Consider the following 24,233-nt stretch of genomic DNA (forward strand, 5'->3'; position numbering starts at 1 on the left):
CGACTGTGGAACACAACATTTTCTCTCAGATAAAGCAGTTAGTTTTAGAAAGGAAATTAGAGAAAGTAACACGTTGGCCCATTGTGTGTCTGAGCTGCGCTCTGCCTGCAGCTATCTCCCGTGTCAATGGCATCCTTTGATAGTAGCAGTGGACCGGGTCACACCCCTTTAATCTGACTTGTGGGGGAAAGAAGAGAATTATCCTTAGGCCTCAGAGAAAGAACAGAGGAAATGGGAGTTTTGCTTTTTTGGCGAGGGTTTAGGTTTCATCAGAGTTCATTTATGTTTGCAGATTGCGGCCTCCGTTATGAAAACACAGCCTTTCCTTCTACTCCGGGAGGAGGCCTGCCGCGGGAGGGAAGCTCTTCCTGACCTCTGCCTCCCCGAGGAGGCTGCCACGGCGCGTGGCCCTAGATTCTGACAGAGGTACTGGGTTTGGGTTCGAGCAAAAGCAAAGACAGTTCCAGTGATGTGTCCTGTTAACCCTTCGATTTTAGCATTTTCAGTCCATTGGCCTGAAAACAGGTGCTGCTTAGGCAGCTTGTGATCCACTCGGCCCTCTCCTCGTTCATCCTGGGGCTGCCGAAGCAATGGGTAGAGAATCAAGGCCCGGCCTTGAGTCCAGGCTCTCCCTAGTCGTAAGTGTGGGTATGTCGTCTCCGCCATGGAGCCAGGGTTTTCTTGCAAAGTGGGAAGGACGGTAGCTACGTAAGACGGCACCCAGCACTGTTAGCGACCTGACATGACATTATTTATTTGAGAGCACCCTTAAAACTGTCAAGAATTGAGTAAGACAAAGCACCACCATCTCCCTCCCTGGCAGCATGAGCTGCTGCAGAGAGCAGGTGTGGGCAGAGAGAGGAAGCGAGCCTTATCAGCCTGATCTTTCAATCAGGGTTTTACATTTAAAAAAAAAAAAAAAGAGTGGCCGGGCGCGGTGGCTCAAGCCTGTAATCCCAGCACTTTGGGAGGCCGAGACGGGTGGATCACGAGGTCAGGAGATCGAGACCATCCTGGCTAACACGGTGAAACCCCGTCTCTACTAAAAAATACAAAAAAACTAGCCGGGCGAGGTGGTGGGCGCCTGTAGTCCCAGTTACTCGGGAGGCTGAGGCAGGAGAATGGCGTGAACCCGGGAGGTGGAGCTTGCAGTGAGCCGAGATCCGGCCACTGCACTCCAGCCTGGGGGGGGGGGACAGAGCGAGACTCCGTCTCAAAAAAAAAAAAAAAAAAAAAAAAAAAAAGTTTGGAAATTTACCAAGTGAGGAGGAGATATAAGAAGAGTTTTACAGTTATTTGGAGAATTCAGTGAACCATTCTGTTTCTGTTCATCTCTTTTTGAAATTACTGAGAAGTAACATTGTCATTAGTAATCGCATTACATGTGCTGGTACAAAGACTGAGTTGTGGGCTGGGCACGGTGGCTCACGCCTGTAATCCCAGCCCTTCGGAAGGCCAAGGTGGGTGAATCACCTGATGTCAGGAGTTGGAGAGCAGCCTGGCCAACATGGTGAAACTCCATCTCTACTAAAAATACAAAAAAATAAAATAAAATAAAATAAATTAGCCAGGTGTGGTGGCATGCACCTATAGTTCCAGCTACTTGGGAGGCTGAGGCAGGAGAATCGCTTGAACTCGGGAGGTGGAGGTTGCAGTGAGCCAAGATCGCACCATTGCACTCCAGCCTGGGTGACAAGAGTGAAACTCTTTTAAAAAAATAAAAAAGACTGAGTTGTGATGGGCACTTTGTTGGCGCCCAAGTGGGCCACAGATGGAGGTTCTGTGGTTGAGGTGTTTATCAGGGCTTCCAGCCTGGGCTCTGGGAACTTAATTTGTTTGGCCACAACAAATAGAAATGGAGCCCAGGAGTGGGAATGCTAGCTGGTGTTGTAATATCTGTTTTGTGATCATTTGGGAATGCCATTTTCTGGAACTGGAATATGAAACTGGAAATTTGCTCTAAGAATTCCGGAGAACTATCCTATCATGTTTTAAAACGGACAATAAAGCCGGTACTGTTCTTACTTTCTGCCTTTGTCAGCAAGTAAGGGTACATGAAAATTAAGTAAAGATGTTACAGTATTCACTGGAATATTTATCAATCATTTAAGTATTATACCACTACTTTTTTCATAATCCTGAAATGATGGAAATGTGATTTTACGTGAACTATTAGTCAGTGATATTCATGTCAAAAATTATGCCTGGGACTAAATTGCCCTTGGCATCGGGGGTCTCTTTGGGGTCTGACATGTAGATCCTGAATAGATTTTGTGTTCCTGGTTTTACTGTTTCTGAGTGGGTCTCATCCATTGGCCCCTACCTGGCCCCTACCACTTGCCCCCTCAACCAAATGCAGCATTGAGAGACTGTCCCTTGACCACTGAGCCTCAACTGCCATGCTGAGGTTTTACGGCTGGGGGCTGGGTTGTGTCTGCCCCAGGGCCAAGGAGAAGCAAATCTGGACAAATTAAAACGAATGCCAAGATAACCAACCCATAAAAGGCTCGTGAGTATATCTGCTTAGACTGGCTTTGCAGGAAAGATAAACAAATAGCAGACGACCTGCCCCCCACTTTCCATCCCATACTCTCAGGCAGATATCCCTCCTCTTTCTGCAGTTGGTGTGTGTAGAATCTGGTTATTGACATTTATTTATGTTTATGCCTGGAGGAGTATTTTTGCAGAAGTGGGATAGGTAGAAGAAGGGAGGATTATTCGGGGTAATTTTATGTGATTGCTAGCAAACATCTTTTTCCTCTTCACAGTTCCCATGGTGATTTTTTTCATTCGGTGTAGCATTGATCTTGTGGGCTTTAATTAGACTCTAATAGTCCCCAAGAGCAGCGAGTATTGCAATTCGTTAGTATCTGTTTTTATTTAATGTTTGTGGATGGGTGGACAACATGAAACGGTAGAAAATCTCTTCTGTTGGTATCTGTTACATTGCTTGACATAATAACAGGAATATAAGAGTAGCATGAAAGGAAAAAATTAATAATAAATGATTTTGCTTTTTTCCCTCTTGAAAATGTCAATTCAAAAAATTGTTTTGGGACTATCTAGTTAAAATTTTGGTTTTAAAGAAATCACAAAAAAGGATAGACCGCGGGAATTCTCAGTGTGTGGGGCTTGGCCTGGGGCAGGTGGGGGCTGTGGGGCTCCTGCAAGGGATCAAGGACCCAGCATGGTCTGTAAACAATGAATGGTGCGTCTTGTGTAGATGTGAGTGCTAGTGCCTTCTCCAAGTGCGTATAGATCCTGTTGTGACTAATCAAACATCAACTCAATTAAAAGCATCACTGAATTTACGATATAACTATGTATTTTCTCAATAACCAAAAGATGTAAAATACAGCTACTAGCAAATGTGGGTGGAATTTTTTTTTTTGAGACGGAGTTTCACTCTTGTTGCCCAGGCTGGAGTACAGTGGCATTATCTCAGCTCACTGCAACCTCCATCTCCCAGGTTCAAGCGATTCTCTGCTTCAGCCTCCCAAGTAGATTACAGGCATGCACCACCATGCCTGGCTAATTTTGTATTTTTAGTAGAGACAGGGTTTCTCCATGTTGGTCAGGCTGGTCTTGAGATAGTTTCTATACATGCATCCATGCAATGGCCAGGAACCACTGTTCTTAACTGTTTACCAGAGTTGTGCTGACCTGTATTACATCGTAGAGAAATGCAGAATAAAGGTATTTCTCCAACAGTGTTGATGAAAGAACATTCTGGAAAACAAATAGTTGATTTCATCATAATGTAGAAGGTGTGGCTCCTGCTGTTCTTCTGCCTAGATGACAGAGCTCCGAGTCACCATTTGATGATGGCAGCAAGACTTAGAAACAAAATAAGAGATGCCCTTCTTCACCAGCTGTTAACATTTTCCATAGGGTGAGGAGGGAGGCAAATGTCTTGTTTCTGTGGTGGTGACTGGAAGTTTGGAGACTTTGTTGGAGGGACAGTATGAGTCACAGAAGAACAAGACACCTTGTATTGTGTGACAGTGGAGTGTGAACAAGCTTTGCACATGTGTGGGCAGCCCTCGCTGGTGAATGCTGCCTGTAAACTGATATGGGAAGAGTTGGGGTTTCCAGGGAACTTGGAGCAGAGGCAGCTAGAGAGAACCTCAGGGTGGGAGCCTCTGGAATAGGTAAGCTCAGCGAGCCTGGCAGGTGGTGGGGTGGCCTGTGTGCCCCTAAGTGGGGTGCAGGGGTAGATGGGGGACAGCTAATGAGCAAGGTGTCCACTTCATTCCTCTGGGTTGATCAGTCAACATCAAACTGTGATGTCCTTTAAAAAGTCATCTAGCCAGGCATGGTGGCTCACCCCTGTAATACCAGCACTGTAGGATGCCAAGGCAGGAGGATCACTTGAGGCTAGGAGTTTGAGACCAGCCTGAGCCACATAGCAAAAGCTCCATCTCTGCTAAAAATTTAAAAATTAGGCTGGGCACAGTGGCTCATGCCTGTAATCCCAGCACTTTGGGAGGCTGAGGTGGGAGGATCACTTGAGGTCAGGAGTTCGAGACCAGCCTGGCCAACATAGTGAAACCCCATCTCTACTAAAAATACAAAAAAAAAAAAAAAAAAAATTACCTAGGTCTAGCTACTTGGGAGGGTGAGACAGTAGAATGGCTTGAACCCAGGAGGCAGAGGTTGCAGTGAGCCAAGATTGTGCCACTGCACTCCAGCCTGGGCAACAGAGTGAGACTCCATGTCAAAAAACAAAAAAGCAAAAACAAAAACAAAAAACAAAACAAAATTTAAAAAATTAGCCAAGCACGGTGGTGTGCACCTGTATTCCCAGCTGCTTGGGAGGCTGAGGTGGGAGGATTGCTTGAGCCCATGAAGTTAAGGTTGCAGTGAGCTATGATCACACCACTGCACTCCAACCTGGGCAACAGAACCAGACTCTCTCTCTCTCTCTCTCTATTTGTCTCTTTAAAAAAAAAAAAAAAGTCATTCCTATGTTGTGCATATCTTTCTGTGTCTGCTTCTCCAAAGAGTGCTGTTCATACCCACATAGCAACTCTTGAATTCCTATGACAAGGAGTTCTGAAGAAGCTCGCTGCTTGAGAAAGAAAACAATAGACTCTCCTCGTAGGAAAGGAATCATTTAGATGACCACAAATCCAATTTCCCATGCCATGCAGGAATTCTTCTGTAGAAAAACTTCCCAGAAGTCTGGAATGTGTGTCATTTTAATCAAGAGTTGCAGTTCTTAGCTGTACCCTTAAGTTATATGGAGGCAGAAATCATGTGATTAACACTGGGGCCATGTGGAAACATCCCCCATTTGCTTATGGCCGGGGATGGGTTAGAGACGGCAGGTGAGGAGGGTTTCCCGGGAGATGCAGGGGTGCAGGCTGCTGCGGGCCTTCTTACACGGTCCTAGGCCCAGTTGTGTTTCTCCCTGCTAGCACGAGTTGGCAACTGGAGGCACCCAGATCATCCCTTTATCTATTTTTTCCTGTATGAGACAATGCATAAAACACGCATGTGCTCGAGAAGGCTTCCTTTTCCTGACTGGCAGCCACAGCAATTGGCATAGCAAGAAGCAAAGTACGGGCTGGTTAAAATGCACATGCAATTTATAGTGGAGACTCTGATGTCATTGCTGTGGACTTTTGTTTTTAGAATCTGAAAAACACATGTCCTCCAGGGGCCTGGGAAATTCCCAGGTGGTCACCACCATAAGCAATACCTCACTGAGTTTGACTAAACTGGGGCAGGAGTTCCAGGCTTCTAACCACCACTGATACAAGGTGAGAAGGGGTTGGCGTGGGGAAAGAGGCCTTTGAAAGGCCGTCTGTGGGCAGTCTCCTGCCCCTCTGTGAATGCATTTGATGTCAATTTCTGTTCCTCTTGGTTGAATAATGATTGTTACTAAAAATAGCTTTAGAAGGGACATCAGGATACAGCTGGAGCAAGACAAAGGAAGCAGGGCAGATTGCTGTGGGTTTTGGAACTTTGCTTTCCTGAACACGTTGTCCGTGTACAGTTCGTTACAGCCCAGCCCCATCACTCATGTCATTCCCAGGGGCAAAGGCGTTTGGATTAGTGAAATGCAGGCTCCCTAGTCCTGCCTCTGAGTTCCTGGTTCTCTCTATCACAGCAGCTGTGTCTTGGGTTAGGATCTTGAAGTTAGCAGCCTCCACCCCACCCTGATAGACAGGCATATTCTTCTGGATAGGAAATAAAATCGGAGGATGCCTGTTGGAGAACAGAGCTGGGCAGCAGTGGGCGGGAGGTGGCAATGTGGTGAGACCCTCTCCAACCTGTGGGGGACGCTAGTTCCAGCATTTCCCATCCAGCCGCTGGGTGCACCGCCACAGTCACGCCTTGCAGAGTTAGGGATTTATCAGTCATGGAAACTACACCTCGGAGCACCCTGTCTCCACCAGAGGCAGAGCAGTTCTGGGTCTTGAGATCCTCATACACGAGAAGTCTGCCACAAATTTAGGATGATTTCCATGCTTTGTAAAAAAATTTTTTAAACCTCTGTTGGGTCAGATCCTGGTCTATCATGTGACGGTGGCACCAAGGGGGACACTGCAGGGGGCATCAGACAACCTCATTTCCCTTGATACAACTCACTATAGATCTGTGACTTTACATCATTTCTGAGCTTATTTATAGTTTCAGCCTCTTCAGTGTCCTCTGTGATGTCATGAATTTTCCACCACCATGTAAAGTTAGCTCTTTTTCTTACTTATCCTAAATCTACCTCCTTCAGTACCAAGTGGTCTCCTTAGCTCTGGGGTTTCAGAGTTGATGGACCTGCCTGTTCACCCTTTCTATTCTTTTCCAGAATATTTTCTAGTGAGATTCACTGTAGGTTCGCAAAGATGATCACTAACTGGAGTGATGAGTGCCTTGTGGATCCTTCAAGGATTTCAACAGCGAAGTTACCGTGAGCCATGAGCCTGTATTATGTTCTGACTTACAAGAAAAACGATTTTTCTTTCTCTTTGTTGTCATGGGGCTGTCTTCCACCACATTAGGCAAAAAAAAAGTAGTGCAGTGCCTTGTTTTCAGAGCTTCTGCTGACAAATGAAGATTCCCAGGACTTTTGGGTTAGGCAAAGAAATGTGGTATTCTCTGGCTTCTAAATATCTCTTTGAGAACCTCTTTGGAGGAGCATGCCTATCCCTGCTTTGCATTACAACTCTTAGAAACAAAAATTATTGTGTTTATAAATCTTCCCTTAGCTGTCTGCTCCTTAAATCTGCTCCCCACAAAGTGGGAAAAGATTCTAAGGTTCTCTGTTTGAAGTACCCAGTCCAGTGCCCCCCAGCCACTGCCTTTTCTCATGGCTGTCTCTGCAGACTCAGCTGACATTCCCCATTAAGGGGTCTGGATGTTGTGTTGAATAGTACAGATGTGGTTAATGCTGGTTAGTTGTTTAACTGTGACCCTCACAGAATTACCAAGAAGAAAATGCTGCTGTTTCATTACCAATAAAATGTCCTGAAAGTGCATAAAGATGATTGTAGCTCGGAGTCAGTCTCTTTTCCAGAGAGATTCTTAGGTCAGCCGAGTTCAAGTATGTAGGTGCATGTTCTATAGAGAGTTTATTACACGAGTTGTTGGCTAGTCAGACATGCACGTGAGGCAACTGGAAATGAGATCCTTCCATGGGAAATGCTTAGTTTGGAAAATGAAGACCTGAGAACATAAGAAAATAGAAATGTCACAGCCTGTTGTTTCTGTTGTCTCTTCGGCTTCTGGAACATGGCATAGAACAATTGAAATTGGTTTTTCAATAGAAACAATTGAATAGTCCAGATTCATTATATTTTCCCCTCTTGCTATAAATGAAGATTTATGAAAAATAATCACATTCTCTTTCCCTGCCTATTCTGATGAGCTATTATTATTATTATTTTAAGACCTCCAGAGGTCTTAAAAGCACCCCAAAATGTATAGCCCTGCCCCTATACATTTGTATATCCATAGCAGTGCTGTGCTCTCCATCACCCCCAACTCTTCACCACAGGGGCTGACAGTGACTGAGCCTACAGGAAGAATCATCAGAAAGGAATGCAGGACAGCGGCTCCATCCAGTATTCCCACCTGAAGGTCTTGCCAGGTTAGGATGGCTACTGTGGATAATATACTCTTAGATGTAAAATAATTCTCAAGCTAAGCGGATGGTGCTGGCACTTCCTCCCAATCTCTCCCCGCTTTACCTTTCATTAGTCAGATCTAAAAATTAACACTGGCAGGCACGGTGGCTCACACTTGTAATCCCAGCACTTTGGGTGGCTGAGGCCGGTGGATGACCTGAGGTCAGGAGTTCGAGACCAGCCTGGCCAATGTGGCGAAACCCCATCTCTACAAAAAATACAAAAATGAGCCGGGCATTGTGGCGCATGCCTGTAGTCCCAGCTACTCAGGAGGTTGAGGCATGGGAATCACTTGAGTCCGGGAGGTGGAGGTTGCAGTGAGCTGAGATTGCATCATTGTACTCCAGCCTGGGTGACAGAGCAAGGCTCTGTCAATAAATAAATAAATAAAAAATCAATAAATAAATGACACTAATGATGAAACTTCTAAAAATTGTAGTAAGAAAAGATGAAAACATAAGCTGCAATAGAAGTTCCATCCATGTTTAAATATTTAATCGTGACAACTACACGTATATGTTGAAAATCCTTCTCTAACCTTAGAGTTCTAAAGTTTCTAGAGGTTCGATGGAATTGCTTCCTGCTCTTGAGAAGACTACAACCTGAAATATTCTGTTTGTGTGTATATTTTAATAGACATACTTTGATAACCTTGTTCTTAAATATATATGCTGAATAGTTACTTTCATCTTAGGACTTTGAAATAATTCATTTATTTACCTTTTCTCCTCTGACTAAAAAGAGTTATAGTTCATAGTTTCCTCATTCATTTAGACCAGGAATTGTTAAATGAGATAATTCCTGATTAGATATTCTACTTGTTAGCTGTGTACCTAGTAGGTATTCAGTAAATATTATTGACTTATTTAATGATTACTTGTGCTCTTCAAATTACACCTGTATCTTATGAAGTAGATTTTAGGGTGAATGTATGGGAAGCTACCATTGGTCCAGATTAACTGTTTTTCCCTCTTGCTGTAAATGAAGATCTATGAAAAATAATCACATTCTCTTTTCCTGCCTATTCTAATGATCTCTTATTGTCTGTAAGCCACCCCAAAACTCAGTAGCCCAAAGCAAATTTTGTTCTACTATCTCCTGGTTCCATGGGTTGACTTGGTTCAGCTGGGTGTTGTCTGGTTAGGCTGTTTCCTGCAACTTCTGTCTGATCCTGGCTGCCAGGGCCGTCTGCCCATGGCTGCCTCACTCACAAATCTCTCTCGTACATAGCTGTGACCAGAGCAGCTCAGGGCGGGCTAGCTGTGGCTTCCTCGCAGCAGGGTGGTCTTGGGTAACCAGCCTCTAGGGCCAGTGTTCCAAGAAACCAAGACCAAAGCTGAGCCAGCCTTGAAAGACCCGGGCTTGTGCTTCTGCCACATTCAAGTTCTGGTCAAGCAAGTCACTAAGACTGGCCCAGCTTTAAGGGGAGGGCAATTAGATTTTACCTCTCAATGAGCAGAAGCAGCAAAGAATTTACAGCCATCTAACCTACCCTATGACATTCTAAAAAGCAGTGTGCTTTTTTTTTTTTTTTTTTTTTTTTTTTTTTTACATTTTAATGGTTGTTTATTGGGTTGGACCAATGAACAAAAAAGTTTTAATTTTCTTTTTAGAAAAGCACAAACATGTTCAGTTCTCCTGTTGTGCCATTAAATTTTAGATTGTGTTAGTTTCAGATTATTCTTAACTTGTCATAAACCAAGTAGAGCACATTTAGGTGCCTACTTTGAAGCTAAAAACATTTTAATTTTGTGGTTCTGACTCACTGTTATTTGTGAGAGCTTTTCTGAGAATTGTCTCCTTGAGATCAGATCTCCTAGGGGACAGAAAGTCCCTACTGAGTGTGGTAAAAATGCCCAAGCCCATTAAAACAATGGCCACCCCCAAAACAATGCCTTCTCCCCAGGAACCACAAAAAACAGGAAATGAAATAAAATGGATGACTTAGAGCCTTCTTTCCTAGGGAGTTTGGATTGAACCATGGCATCTGAATAGTTAATACCGTTCTATTTAGCAAGAGATGCTAAAAAAAAAAAAAAGAAAAGAAAAGAAAGGAAATCTTCAAGGTCAGTCTTCTGTGTGGTGCCATGAGGCTGTCGTTAAAATGTCATGTACCAGGAGAGTCTATCCCTGAGGACAGGTTGGCCTCTGTGCCTTGGTCACTCTCTGGAGGTCTGAACTTGGGCATTTAGAGAGAGGTGGGGGCTTGGCATGGTAGTTTACACCTGTAATCTCAGCACTTTGGGAGGCTGAGGCAGGTGGATACCTGAGTCCAGGAGTTCAGGACCAGCCTGGCCAACATGACGAAACCCCATCCCTACTAAAAATACAAAAATTAGCCGAGCATGGTGGTGGGTGCCTGTAATCCCAGCTACTCGGGAGGCGGAGATACGAAAATCACTTGAACCTGGGAGGTGGAGATTGCAGTGAGCCGAAATGGTGCCACTGCACTCCAGCCTGGGTGACAGAGTGAGATTCTGTCTCAAAGACAAAAAAAAAAAAAAAAAGAGAGAAAGATGGGAAGGTAAGTATCTCGTAGGTGGGCCCCACAGCCTGAGAATGTCTTCTACCTTGGCCTGATCCTCAGCCACCTCTCTGAGCGCACTCATGCTTCTCTAGGGAGGACTAGAGAGGGCCCCTGTGGCTTGCTGGGATGCTGACTTACCTCTCCCTGGGTAAGTGCTGCTGCCAGCAATGCTGGTTCCCATGGCAATGCAGGGCCCCAGGTGCCGCGCTCCAAGGACAGCTCAGTGCGCACTACACAGGGCCATCTGCTGCACAGTAGCACCCTCCCATTGACGGGATCACAGCCCATACCTGAGGCCCTGGCCTTTGCTGGATTCCCAGGGCTTAGAACTGTGCTTGGCGCATAAGAGGCACTCAGGAATATTTGTTGACTCAGCAGTAAATGCAGAAATCAAGTATGTGTTATTTAAAAAATTGAATTAGTTGCAAAAACCAAAATAAGAAATTTTCAACTAAAATTAAAATCTTTTGTTTTTTTGGCCAGGTGTGGTGGCTCACGCCTGTGATCCCAGCGCTTTGGGTGGCCAAGGCAGGCAGATCACCTGAGGCCAGGAGATCGAGACCAGCCTGGCCACCATAGTGTATAAAAATACAAAAATTAGCTGGGAGTGGTGGCAGGCACCTGTAATCCCAGCTACTTGGGAGGCTGAGGCAGGAGAAACACTTGAACCCAGGAGATGAAAGTTGCAGTGAGCTGAGATCACACCGCTGCACTACGATCTGGGCGACAGAGTGAGACTCCGTCTCAAAAAACAAAAAACAAAAAAAAAAATATTTTTTTTCTTGAAAAAAAAAAAAGTAAAACAACAACAAAAAAGTAAAACCTGACAATACTGGGCCTGAGAGGCCTGGTGGGAACTGCACAGCATCTGCCCTCACTTGGCGAGGTTCATTCTCCAGGTGACTGAAGGCTCCTGCCCTGTCCATGCCTTTCCACCCAGCCTACTTCTCCTGTTTGAGTTTGCAAACCCCATAAGGTATGTTCCCATCTCTAATTTGGAAACACCACCCGAGTTTTTAAATTTATTTTGAGGGAAGTCATAAAATTCTCACATTGCAAGATTTTTTTACAGCACCTTTATTGAGATATAATTCACAGGCCCTAAGATGTGCCCTTTTAAGGTACACTCTTCAGTGGCTTTTAGTATACACAGAGTTGTACAACTATCACTTTTCTCTAGTTTTAGAAGCTTTTCATTGCCCTAAAAAGGAACCCATACCCACCAACAGTCGCTCCCCATGTCCTACCCCCCGCCCCTGCCTGGCCTAGGCAACCACTAATCTGTTCTCTGTCTCTATAGATTTGTCTATTCTGGACATTTCAGATAAATGGAGTCACGTATCATGTGGCCTTTTGTGCCTGGCTTCTCTCATTTAGCATAGTGTGTTCAGGGTTCATCTGTGTTGTAGTATCTGTGAGTTCTTCATTCCTAATTTTTTTTTTTTTTGAGATGGAGTCTCGCTCTGTCGCCCAGGCTGGAGTGCAGTGGCGCGATCTCAGCTCACTGCAAGCTCTGCCTCCTGGGTTCACGCCATTCTCCTGCCTCAGCCTCCTGAGTAGCTGGGACTACAGGCACCCGCCACCACGCCTGGCTAGTTTTTTGTATTTTTTAGTAGAGATGGTGTTTCACCTTGTTGGCCAGGCTGGTCTCAGGTGATCCTCCTGCCCTGGCCTCCCAAAGTGCTGGGATTACAGATGTGATTCATTATAGCGATATAATATTCCGTTGTATGAATAGACCGCATCATGTTTATATATATATATCAGTCGATGGATATTTGAGTTGGTTCCACTTCGGGGTTATTATGAATACTTTCTGGAATATTTTAAATCCTATTAAATAATTGTGTGTGCTATATAGCACTTTAGGCATAAGAGAAAAAGCATCACATCAGAAAAACAAGGATAGGTTGTCAACATTCCAAAAAGTTTGGAAAATCACTACTACAAGAAGAAAACTATAACCTAACAACTCCTGAGTTAGAGCCAAGGGCAGTACCAGGGAAAGAACCTGAGTGGGGGGCTGGAGAGGGGAAGACAGAGCAGGCAGGAGGCTTCGCTGGAGGGAGCCTCAGGCAACGTTTGGCTTCCATCAGCCCTTCTGACCTAATTCATCTAGGAAATCATCAATGTCCAGCGTGCACTAAAGTGAACCTGGCTTTGAATGCGGAGGTAGCAGGGATGGTGACAGCACTGCACATTCTCAAAAGCCCATTCTTTGTGATATTTTACATCCTTCTGTTGTTAAAGGGCTTCCAGTGTAGAGGACATGCTTACACAGCACAAGCCTTCCCCTTAATTGCTGGGTCCTGCTGAAGGTACAGTGCCTGCCCAGTTAGGAAGAAGGTTCTTCTCAAGGATTGCAAACATGTGGCATTTATATGAGTACTACAGCAAACAGCTGTCTCTTGATAGCAAGAAGCTCCCCTTAACACCGTGACCCCAAAAGACAAAGTATGTTTTCAGAATGATTGTCCAAGTTTATGATAATGCAGATAGAAGGAGGCCCCGCTCTTTTGTAAAGTCATCTTTCTTTCATTGGAGGAGTAATGCTGATTTCCTGTTTTATGGAGAGGATAAGCCTAGGAAGACACTTGCTTTGTAACAAAAGCAGTAGGCATAATTTATTGAGGACCTACTGTGTGCTAAGCACATTCTTACTCTTAATTAGTCCAGCATCCTACAAAGTAGATATTTTGATTCCCATTTAATGGGTGAAAAATGTGAGGCTCAGACATGGCACAGGATTTAAGGTCATTTAACTGGTGAATGGCAGAGCTTGCATCTGAGCCCTGGACAAAGGCTATAAAACCCAGGTCTCTATTCCCCTAGGGACATCTTCCCAGGAGGTGGTATTTCTGGGAGGGAAGAGGTCTTAATGTGAATGACAGATTCTCATCTCTCTGGGACAAGATGGCCAAAGGCAAAATTGTTGGCTAGGTGAATCTGGCAACAGAGTCTAGCCTACTGCAGCTGGGACAGCAGGCAGCTGCCCACATGTCCAGCACAGTACTCTGAACTCCAAGGGACTGTTCTCTCTCTGGCAAGAACTCAGGGCCCTAAACATTTCTTCATCCTGTCCCCAAACACAGCCCACCAAATTGTTGCCCTCTCTTATATGGAGTTGATGAGCCTGTATCTGTAAAGGCATGAATGACTAGGGTTATACACTGTGTTACCCTCCATAGTCCTTCGCCCAAATGAACGTCCTTCCCAGTAGGTATTTCAGGCAGAGTTTTGGGGCAGGTGTGCCCTAGGTACTCCTCAAATCACCTTATGAAGGAAACTGCCTATATGTAGGGGAAGCTTACGCAATAATCATTTTGGAAGTTGAAAGACGTCAGGCAGGATGGGCCAGATTATGCTGTGGTTACAAACAACTCCAAAATCTTAGTGACTCCTGACAACAGAAGTTTATTTCGTGCTCAATCTCTGTGGCTGTTGCAGGTCACCTGGGATTCTGCCCTGCAGCTCCTCACTCTGGGCCCCAGGCTGATGGAGCAATGATCATGTCAAATGTTGAGGTCATGGTGGCAGAGGGAGAGAGTCCTAGAGGATATTGCACCTGCAATTAGGTGATCTGATCTGGAAGTGACTCACATTACCGCCTCAGTGTGGCACTACCCAATCACAGGGGGCCAGAAGCGAAGTCCACCAGGTGCCTGGAAGTGGGGCAGAGCTGGAAAGATTTGGCAAACTGCTCTCATGTCCATCACAAGTGTCTTGAAGTGTCCCTCCCTGCCCTCTGTCACTTCTTCTCTCTCTCTTACTGTGGATTACCACAGGGTGGGATTCAGGCCAGAAGGACCCAGACCCCCCACTCACTGGCCGTGCATGCGTGGCTACATTACCGCTACAAAATGGAGACTAACACTTACCTGGAAGTGTGTTGTTGTGAGCATTCCATGAGCCTGGCACAGCGATGTCCAGTAAATGATCACCTATCAGGTGTCCTCCGATGAAAAATTATGTTCTCTCATAGCCAAAAAAAGTCCAGGGTTTCACCTTCTTTTGATCCTATTTTCCTTAGGTAAGCCAAGATTTGGAATTCTATTCTAAGAGAAGGAAATAATTTTTAAAATGCTACTACTTTTATACTTGAAAGACCGGAAGGAACCAAAATTAAATGTCCAACCACAGGAGAATAATTAAGGAAATTGATCTCGAACTCGTGACCTCAGGTGATCTCCTCACAAAGCCTCCCAAAATGCTGGGATCATAGGTGTGAGCCACCGCTCCTGAGATTAAGTAAACTGACATAATGACTTCGCGAAATGTTATGCAGCTATAAAAATAATAAGGAAGGTTAATGTATCAACATGCAAAATGCCCATGATAGTATATGGATTGAAAAAGTGTCAAAACGCTAAAGGTATCCATTGATCACAAGTATGTTAAAATAAATGCAGGTGACAAAAGACTGGAAATGAAAATATGAAAAATGGCAGTTGTATCAGAGTTGTTAAATTATGAATGTTCTGCCATGTTATTTATATAGTTTTAAACACTATTATTTTACAGATAGAAAAACTTCAGAAAAATATCCTCAATGCATTTATTGGTACTCTCAGAAACTATGAAGAAAATTTAAAATTAGATATATTAATATCATGGTAGGCTAATACTACATAGATTGTCTCCAGCTCATGAACCCAGTGGAAGAAACTGGGCAAGAGACAGGTTTAAGTGTTTTAGAAAGCAGAGCTAATAGAAGATGGTCTTTGGCCAGTAAAGTCTATACACACATGTGTTATGGTGGTTTCCACATGTGAGCAGGCCTGGTGAAGCTGGGAAAGGAGTAGAGGGCCCTTCAGACCTAGCCTGGAGAGCTGGTGGAGCAACTGGTCAGTCGTCTTCAGTAGTTAGTGGTGGGATACCAGGTCAATCTCTCCCAGGGACCTGAGGACCAGGAGTATGAGAAACATGGCTTTTCATTCCTGTCATTTTCAGGTCTCTTCCAGCCCCTGACACAGAGGTCCATGGTCTTCAGATTCTCCCAGGACCTAATTTAAAGCTCAGATACTCGTATTCCCACCCCCAGGACTTTGATTTCATGGAACTGGCGCGGGGTCCAGGAATCTGCACTTTGATGCTCTCCCCGCAGCGTGCGCTTTGCACCTGGCAGGAGGGGCTCAAAGATGTGTCTGTCAAGTGAACGAACTAACAGGACTCGTGAGGGACTCAGCTTTGACTACGGTGGGCAGGCCTGCAGCGCTCACGTTTTCCCGGTGATTTCTGTGTGGGCTGGACTCCCCCCCACCCCGCCGACACCAGACTCACCTGCTGCCCCCTCCCCATCCAGAACCCCCGAGGAAAGGAAATTGGCACTGCGCAACGGGTCTTCACAGGGCAGTTCCAGCATCTGTGCCAAGCGGTTTCGCGTCGGTTAATGCTGCCTTCTATGAGAAGGAAGACGTTGTCACAGGAGGGAGCTAGCTCAAATTAAAGAGTTCGAGGGCCCAAAATAGCTGGGAAAATGGCTGCCTTTGTAAGAAAACCAAACCTACTTTGCTGAGCGGACTGGTTAGAAAGCATCCAGGGAGAGAAGATGGTCATGGAAGCCGGACAAGAGGGAATGAAACAAAAGTGAGATCGTGTCAGCCTTTGAAGTGCCCCTCAGAGGCAGTGTGGCCGATGTTTTCTGGCCAGATCCAGGGAGCTGTTCTTCATTCCCTCCTCTGTGAAGTGGGGGTTCCAATACTCCCTCCCTCGGGGCCCCTTCCCTTGGAGTTCTTCGTATCAAATGAAATGCTTTAAATTGCTCAGGACAGTGCCTGGCACCAGGTGAAACTTGGGCGTTTTCACCATTACTTTCTGATTAGCATGCACGTGGCCAGTAGTGTGCACCCGCATAAAGGAGGGCGGGTGTCCACCTGCGCCTAGGAAGTGCAGTCCTGGCACCCCCCCCCCCCCAATGCTGCTTGCTCTGCCACCAACCAAGGGAGACTCTGGGGTGAGCTGAGGAAGGATCGGGGTGCTCAGGCCTGTTTCCCGTCAGGATGTCCTGCAGCCTGAGCAGTCTCCGTGGGCCCCTCTCAGTCGTGGTGGCTATTACGGCCTGAGGTGGCTGCGGGATCCAGCTACAGGACAGAAACGGGTTTCCCATCAGCCCAGGAGGAGACCTGGGACCTTGAAACTAACCCACTTCTACCTGGACATGTAGAGCCGTGCGCTCACTGGATAGACATTTATCTCCATGTGGAGGACTGGAATGGTCCCTCTACAGGGAAATAAATGTTTATCCAGCAAGTGCGCGTGTCTCTGAGTTGGACCAAGTGCTGGGATTCTGTTTGCAACTTCAGACTATGCTGCTTGACCTAGCAAATAATGTGTGGAGTGGAGTGGAGTGGAGGCTAGCTTCTGGGAGTGGGCTGAGAAAACACAATTATGCACTCCTGTTAAGCCAGTATCCACACTTACTATGTGACTCTCCTGAAAATCAACCTAGAAATGATTTTCTCCTTTCCTTATTCTTGGCCCTTTGCTACAAGATGATACTACAAGAGCACCACATGCTCTAGATAGAAGTGATGACTCCACAAACTTACTACGGAAAAATGAAGGGCCTAATGGGAGAGGAACTTCTGTGGTCGTTACGTGTGGATAAAAAGGGCAGCTTTGCTCTTAGGAACTTAGGAAATTTTCCAGCATTTATTGAACCAGGTTCAGACAAAACAAGTGCCAACTGTATCCCTGATAGTGTTTGATGGGAGGTGCTGTGTACCAGTGCTGTGATGGACTATGCCATATTCTGTTGCTTCCTGAATAAAATTAATATTTTGCTTTGAAAAGCAAAGATAACAAGATAACTGGTGCTTTCAAAAATCTGTGATTCGTTTTAAGAGGAGTAGTCACTTTGTTAATGAACAAAATTGTGTATATGTATGGTATACAACATGATATCTGATGTATGTATGCACTGTGGAATGATGAAATTAGACTAATGCATGTATTAGCTCACATACTTATCATTTTGTGGGAGTGAGAACACAGTCTATTCTTTTAGCAATTTTTAAGAATACAGTATATTGTTATTAACTCCAGTTGTCATGATGCACAATAGATCTGTTGAATCTCTTCCTCGTGTCTGACTGGAATTTTGTGTCCTTTGACCAACATTTCCCCAGACTCCCTCCCTGACAATCCTTGGTAACCACCATTCTCCTCTCTTCTTCGATGAGTTTCACTTTTTAAGATCCCACATATAAGTGAGATTATGCAGTATTTGTCTTTCTGTGCCTGGTTTATTTCACTTAACATAATGTCCTCCAGATTCACCTGTGTTGTTGCAAATAACAGGATTTTCTACATTTTTAAGGCTGGATATCTCTTATCCAAAGAGATAAGAGATTGACTATCTCTTATCCAAAATGCTCGGGGCTAGAAGTATTTTCGATTTGGGAGTTTTTTCAGATTTTGGAATACTTACATGATACTTACTGGTTGGACATTCCTAATCCAAAAACCCAAAATCCAAAATGCTCCCAGATCCAAAACATTTTGAGTGCCAGCATGACACCAAAAATGGAAAATTTCACACGTAACCTCATGTGACAGGTCACGGTCAAAACACAGTCAAAACTTTCATGCACAAAATTGTTTAAAATATTGTGTAAAATTACCTTCAGGCTACATGTGTAAGGTGTATATGAAACATACATGAATTTCATGTTGAGACTTGGGTTCCATCTCCAAGATGCCTCATTATCTATATGCAAATATCTCCAAATCTTTAAAAAAAAAAAAAAAAACAGTTTGAGGTGCTAATGGTCCTAGGCATTTCGGATAAGGGAAATTCAACCTATACCACATTTTCTTTTCTTTCTTTCTTCCTTTTCTTTTCTTTTCTTTTTCTTTTTTTTTTTTTTTTTTTTTTTTTGAGATGGAGTCTCGCTCTGTCGCCCAGGCTGGAGTGCAATGGCACGCCATCTAGACTCACTGCAGCCTCCGCCTCCTGGGTTCAAGCGATTCTCCTGCCTCAGCCTCCTGAGTAGCTGGGACTACAGGCACCCACCACCAGGCCCGGCTAATTTTTGTGTAATTTTAGTAGAGACGGGGTTTTACCATGTTGGTCAACTGGTCTCAAACACCTGACCTCAAGTGATCCACCTGCCTCAGCCTCCCAGAGTCCTGTGATTACAGGTGTGGTCCATCGTCCTCGGCACCACATTTTCTGTATTCATTCGTTTGTTGATAGACACTTGGGTTGTTTTATATCTTGGCTATTGTGATAATACTGCAATGAACATGGGAGTGCACATGTCTCTTTGACATACTGAGTTCCTTTCCTTTGAGTATATACCCAGAAGATGCATTGCTGGATCATATGGTGGTTCCATTTTTAGTTTTTTGAGGAATCTTCATACTGTTTTGTACATAGTACTAATTTACATTCTTACCAACAGCGTGCAAGGATTCCCATTTCTTCACATCCTTGCCAACACTTATCTTTTGTCTTATTGATAATAGTCATTCTAACAGGTGTGAGGTGATGTCTCATTTTGGTTTTAATTCGCGTTTCCTTCATGATTAGAGATATGCAACATTCCTTCATATACCTGCTGGCCGTTCATATGTCTTCATTTGAGAAATGTCTATTCTCAGCTTTTAATTGGGTTATTTGTTTTCTTAGTATTGAATTGTTTGAGTTCCTTATGTATTTTGAATATTAACCCCTTATTAGGGTTGTGGCTTGCAAATATATTCTCCCATTCTGTAGGTTGTCTCTTCACTCTATTGATTGTTTCTTTTGCTGTGCAGAGCTTTTCAGTTTGATGTAACCCCATCTGTCTATTTTGTTTTTGTCTCTGGTGCTTTTGGAGTCATATCCAAAAAATTATTTTCCAGATCATTGTCATGGAGCTTTTACCCTTGTTTTCTTCTTCAGATCTTACATTTAACTTTTAATCCATTCTAAGTTGATTTTTGTATATGGCGTAGATGAGAGTCTAATTTCATTCACATGTATGTAGATATCCAGTTTTCCTAGCATAATTTATTGAAGAGACTATCCTTTTTCCTTTGTGTGTTTTAGGATACTTGTTGAAAATTAATTGAAAATGTGTGTGTTTATTTCTGTGCTCTCTGTTCCATTGGCCAATATGTCTGTTTTTATGCCAGTACCATACTGTTTTGATTACTATTGTTTTCTAGTAGATTTTGAAAGCAGGTAATGTGATGCCTCCATCTTTTTTTGCTCAATATTACTTTAGCTATTTGGGATCTTTTGTGGTTCCATATGGATCTTAGGATTTTTTTTTTCTGTGAAAAATGTCATTGTAATTTTGATAGGGATTGCATTGAATCTGTAGATCATATTAGGTAGTATGGACATTTTAACAATATTAATTCTTTCAATCCATGAACATGGAATATTTTTACATTTATTCATGTCTTCAATGTCTTTCATCAGTGTTTTATAGTTTTCAGCATACAGAACTTTCACCTCCTTGGTTAAATTTATTCCTAAGTATTTCAGTATCTTTTGGTAACTCTTGTGAATGAGATAGTTTCTTGATTTATTTTTCAGGTGATTCACTGCTAGTGTACAGAAACAACACTGATTGTTAGTATATAGAAATAACACTGTTGATTTTGTATGCCGCAACATTACTGAATTTGTTTATTAGTTTTAACAGATTTTTGGTGGAGGAATTGCAGAAAAATTCACAAAGATGTAAAAATTAAACAACATTCCCTTAGACAACCAATTTCTTCTTTGATGAGTGGGTCAAAAAGAAATTAAAAGGGAAATTTTAAAAATATTTTGAGACAAATGAAAATGGAAGCACACCATATCAAAACTTATGGGATGCAGTGAAGCAAGTCCTAAGAGGGAATTTTGTAGCAACAAATACCTGCATCATAAAAGAGGAAAGATCCCAAATAAACAACCTAACATTACACCTCAAGGAACTAGAAAAAAAAAGAACAAACTAAGCCCAAAGTTAATAAAAGGAAAGGAATAATAGAGATCACAGCAATATGAAATAAAGACTAGTAAACAATAGAAAAGATAAATGAAACTGAGTTGGTTTTTTGAAAAGATAAAATTAACAAACCTTTAGACTAAAAATGTGAAAAGACTCAAATCAGAAATAAAAGAGACTTACATCTGATACCATTGGAAATACAAAGGATCATAAGGGACTACCGCGAGCAATTGGATAACCTAGAAGAAATGGGTCAATTCCTAGACACATACAACCTGTCAAGACAATCATGAAGACTTAGAAAACCTGAACAAACCAATAATGAGCAAAAAGACTGAATCAGTAATAAAAAGTCTCCCATCAAAGAAAAGCCCAGAACTTGATAGCTTCACTGCTGAATTCTACCTAACATTTAAAGACAACCCAATACTAATCCTTCTAAAACTCTTCCGAACAACTGAAGAGAAAGGAATACTTCCAAACTCATTTTATGAGGCCAGCATGTCCTGATAGCAAAGCCAGAAAAAGCCCCTACAAGAAAAGAAAATTACAGGCCAATATTCTTGATGGACATAGACGCAAACATTCTCAACAAAATATTAGCAAACTGAATTGAACAACACATCAAAAGGATCATTCACATGATCAAGTGGGATTTATCCCTGGGATCCAAGGATGGTTCAACATATGTAAGTCAGTAAATATAATACACCACATTAACAGAATAAAGACAAAAACCATCATTGCAATAGATGCAGAGAGGTATTTGACAAACCTCAACATCCTTTCATGATAAGAACTCTCAACAAATTAGGTGTAGAAGGAATGTACCTCAACACAGTAAAGGTCATATATAACAAACCCACACTAACCTCATACTCAGTGGAGAAAGGTTGAAAGCTTTTCCTCTAACATCAGGAACAAGACAAAGATACCCACTCTCAGCCACTTCTATTCAACATAGTACTGGGAGTCCTAGCCAAAGTAACTAGGTGAGAGAGAGGAATAACAGGCATCCAAATAGGAAAATAAGGCTGGGCATGGTGACTCACGCCTTAATCCCAGCACTTTGGTAGGCTAAGTGGGGGCGGATGACCTGAGGTCAGGAGTTCAAGGCCAGTCTGACCAACATGGTGAAACCCCGTCTCTACTAAAAATACAAAAATTAGCCAGGTGTGGTGGCATGCACCTGTAATCCCAGTTACTTGGGAGGCTAAGGCAGGATAATTGCTTGAACCCAGGCGGCAGAGCTTGCAGTGAGCCGAGACTATGCCACTGCGCTCCAGGCTGGGTGACAGAGTGAGACTCTGTCTCAAACAAAAAGCAAAACAAAACACAAATAGGAAAATAAGTTGTCGTTTGTACAGACAGCATGATCTTAAATATAGATAACTCTCAAGACTTCACCAAAAAACTAACACTTTTGATTTTCGAATATATTCCATAAACGTAGAAATGTCCTAAAACCATCTGTTTTGTTTTTCTTGGCCTACATTGGCAAAATTTATTTTATTTTTTGAGACGTTTATTTTTTTTCTTTTAAACTCACCGTTACTAAAAAAAACTCATTTGGCTAAACAGTCCTTATTAAGCAGACATTGACAAAGATGGATTACAAAGATGTTCCAGACCTGTGGTATATGGAACCATAGCATAGCTCTGCACCATATAGCTGCAATATTTATTTATGTTTAGAAAGTTGTAACAGTCTTTTGCCTCTAGGATCTTTGCCAGTTATTTATGTTACTGGAACAGGAATGTAAGAAAGGTTTTTCCTACTTTTCCACTAGTATATTTGAGTTTTGTCATACTGTTGTATGAATGATGTTAACTTTCTTTTGACATAGGTAAGTAAAATAGCTAACAATTTTCTGTTATGTTTTGGTGCTGTGAGTTTTTATTCTAGTAGACTAATTAAATACCCTTTGCCATTCAGTTGATATATCTATTTAAATTAGTTTGTCTTTAAAACAGAGCTACTAGGTAATTAGGTTCAGCGCCACATCCTGGATTAATAAGAAGTTTCTAATTTAAGACCACATCATTGGCAAACTTTGCATTAAACATGTGTTCAGGAATTTTTAATACATTAAGTCTTCAGTACCCTCTACTCTGAAGCAATCATGATTTTTAAAAATTGGACAATGATAGAGTTTTTATTATGTATTACTTGATACAATCTTTGTAAGTTATGAAGCATAGTACTAAAATGAGCAGTCATAAATCCTCCAAGTCTCAGAACTAGAATTTTACTAACACTGTTGTGTTTCTCTTAGAACAATCTCACAATCTTACACTCTTACCTTTTCCCAAAGTTAACCACAGTGGTAATTTTATAATTTATTTTTTAAAAAGGCAATTCCAGGTTCAGATTTAAGACTTCTGTTTTCACATTCTATTTTCTTTACTTCTAATCATTTTGCTGAAAGTGACTTTCCATGGAGTGAATGACTGGATTGGCTTTTACTAGCCCTGTCTGCACACAAGAGGGTCAAAACACGGCACCTTTACAATTTCTAGAGAGGTTCCAAGAAGGAATGAAGGAAACTATTAGTTCATATTGTTGTCTAAACTCTGCTATTTTCCTGTTGTTTCTGTGTTACTGGCTCCAAATATCAGCCCTAGAAAGTTCATCTTTATATCCCTAACACTTAGAATAGTGCCTGGGACTTAGTAAATGTCCAGCCGGTGTCCATTATATTTAATAATTTAATAAATGTCATGGAAAAAAATTAAATGGAAGATTATTTCCATACCATTTCATTTAAGATGTTTGACCACGTGAAGTGAAACAGTGAAGAGAGTGTGTATGTTAAACTATGAATTACATGAAGCCTCTGGCAGGTGCACCAGATCCATGACCTGGGTTGGTTCTCATGCTAACCCAGTGACACCAGGGAAAGGTCTGTGGGGAGACATAATGTCGGCCAACTGTGTTGGGCTGGAGATCTCTCCTTCCTGTAATCCCCACTATCACCCGCCTGTCAGAAAGCTGGCATGGCATTGTGATTAAGAGCATGGACTCATGGACTCTAGAGTCCACCTTCCTGGATTCGGGTCCCGCCTCAGCCACTAACCCACTGTGTGACCTTGGGCAAGTTACATACCCACTCTGTGCCCCCAGTTATGGGAAATGGGGATATAGTACTTACCTCATAGGAGTGTTTTGAGGATTAAATGAACACAGATATATAAATGTCTTAGAACTGTGATTGGCACATCCTAAGTACAGTGTAACAGTTTGCTTTTATTTTATGTGTCTTAAGTTTTTTTACTGCGTTCATATTTTCTGTTGGATATCACCACCTTTGGGATATTAATTTCTCACAATCGGTTTCCAGCAGGGGGAGTGGAAGGTCCTTCTTCTCAGGCAGCCCCCGATACCACTCTCAGGCCCTGGAAATGCCCTCCTGTTGGCATTTGCCATGTGCCCCTGCCCTTTCTGAAGTGCCCAGGCTTTTTCACAGGAACAAACCTCAGTTTAAATACCTCATTAGCCATCACTTTTGCCAAAAGCTTCTGAGCTCACAGGAGGTTGGCTCTACTTCTCAAAGGTGTAAACAGACGTGGCATGGAGGTGTTTACCTTTAAGCCTGATCAAGTTGTTATCAGGACAGATATGCCAACGGAAAGAATTCACTCGAT

At 43.0% G+C, this 24,233-nt stretch overlaps 1 protein-coding gene across 15 annotated transcripts in view; it reads left to right on the plus strand.

Annotated features, from left to right (window-relative positions):
- ZDHHC14 (zDHHC palmitoyltransferase 14) overlaps window positions 1-24,233 on the plus strand; it is a 299,524-nt gene that overhangs the window by 77,579 nt on the left and 197,712 nt on the right. For 2 of the 15 annotated variants that reach the window (XM_074037329.1, XM_074037334.1), the window contains exon 2: window positions 293-426. The exons of the other annotated variants lie outside the window; for them this stretch is intronic. The gene's annotated coding sequence lies outside the window, so the exon portion shown is untranslated. The remainder of the gene's footprint in view (window positions 1-292; window positions 427-24,233) is intronic. 15 annotated transcript variants of the gene reach the window in all.

The sequence above is a fragment of the Macaca fascicularis genome, chromosome 4, assembly GCF_037993035.2.
Source record: "Macaca fascicularis isolate 582-1 chromosome 4, T2T-MFA8v1.1".
NCBI classification, from domain to species: Eukaryota; Metazoa; Chordata; class Mammalia; order Primates; family Cercopithecidae; genus Macaca; species Macaca fascicularis.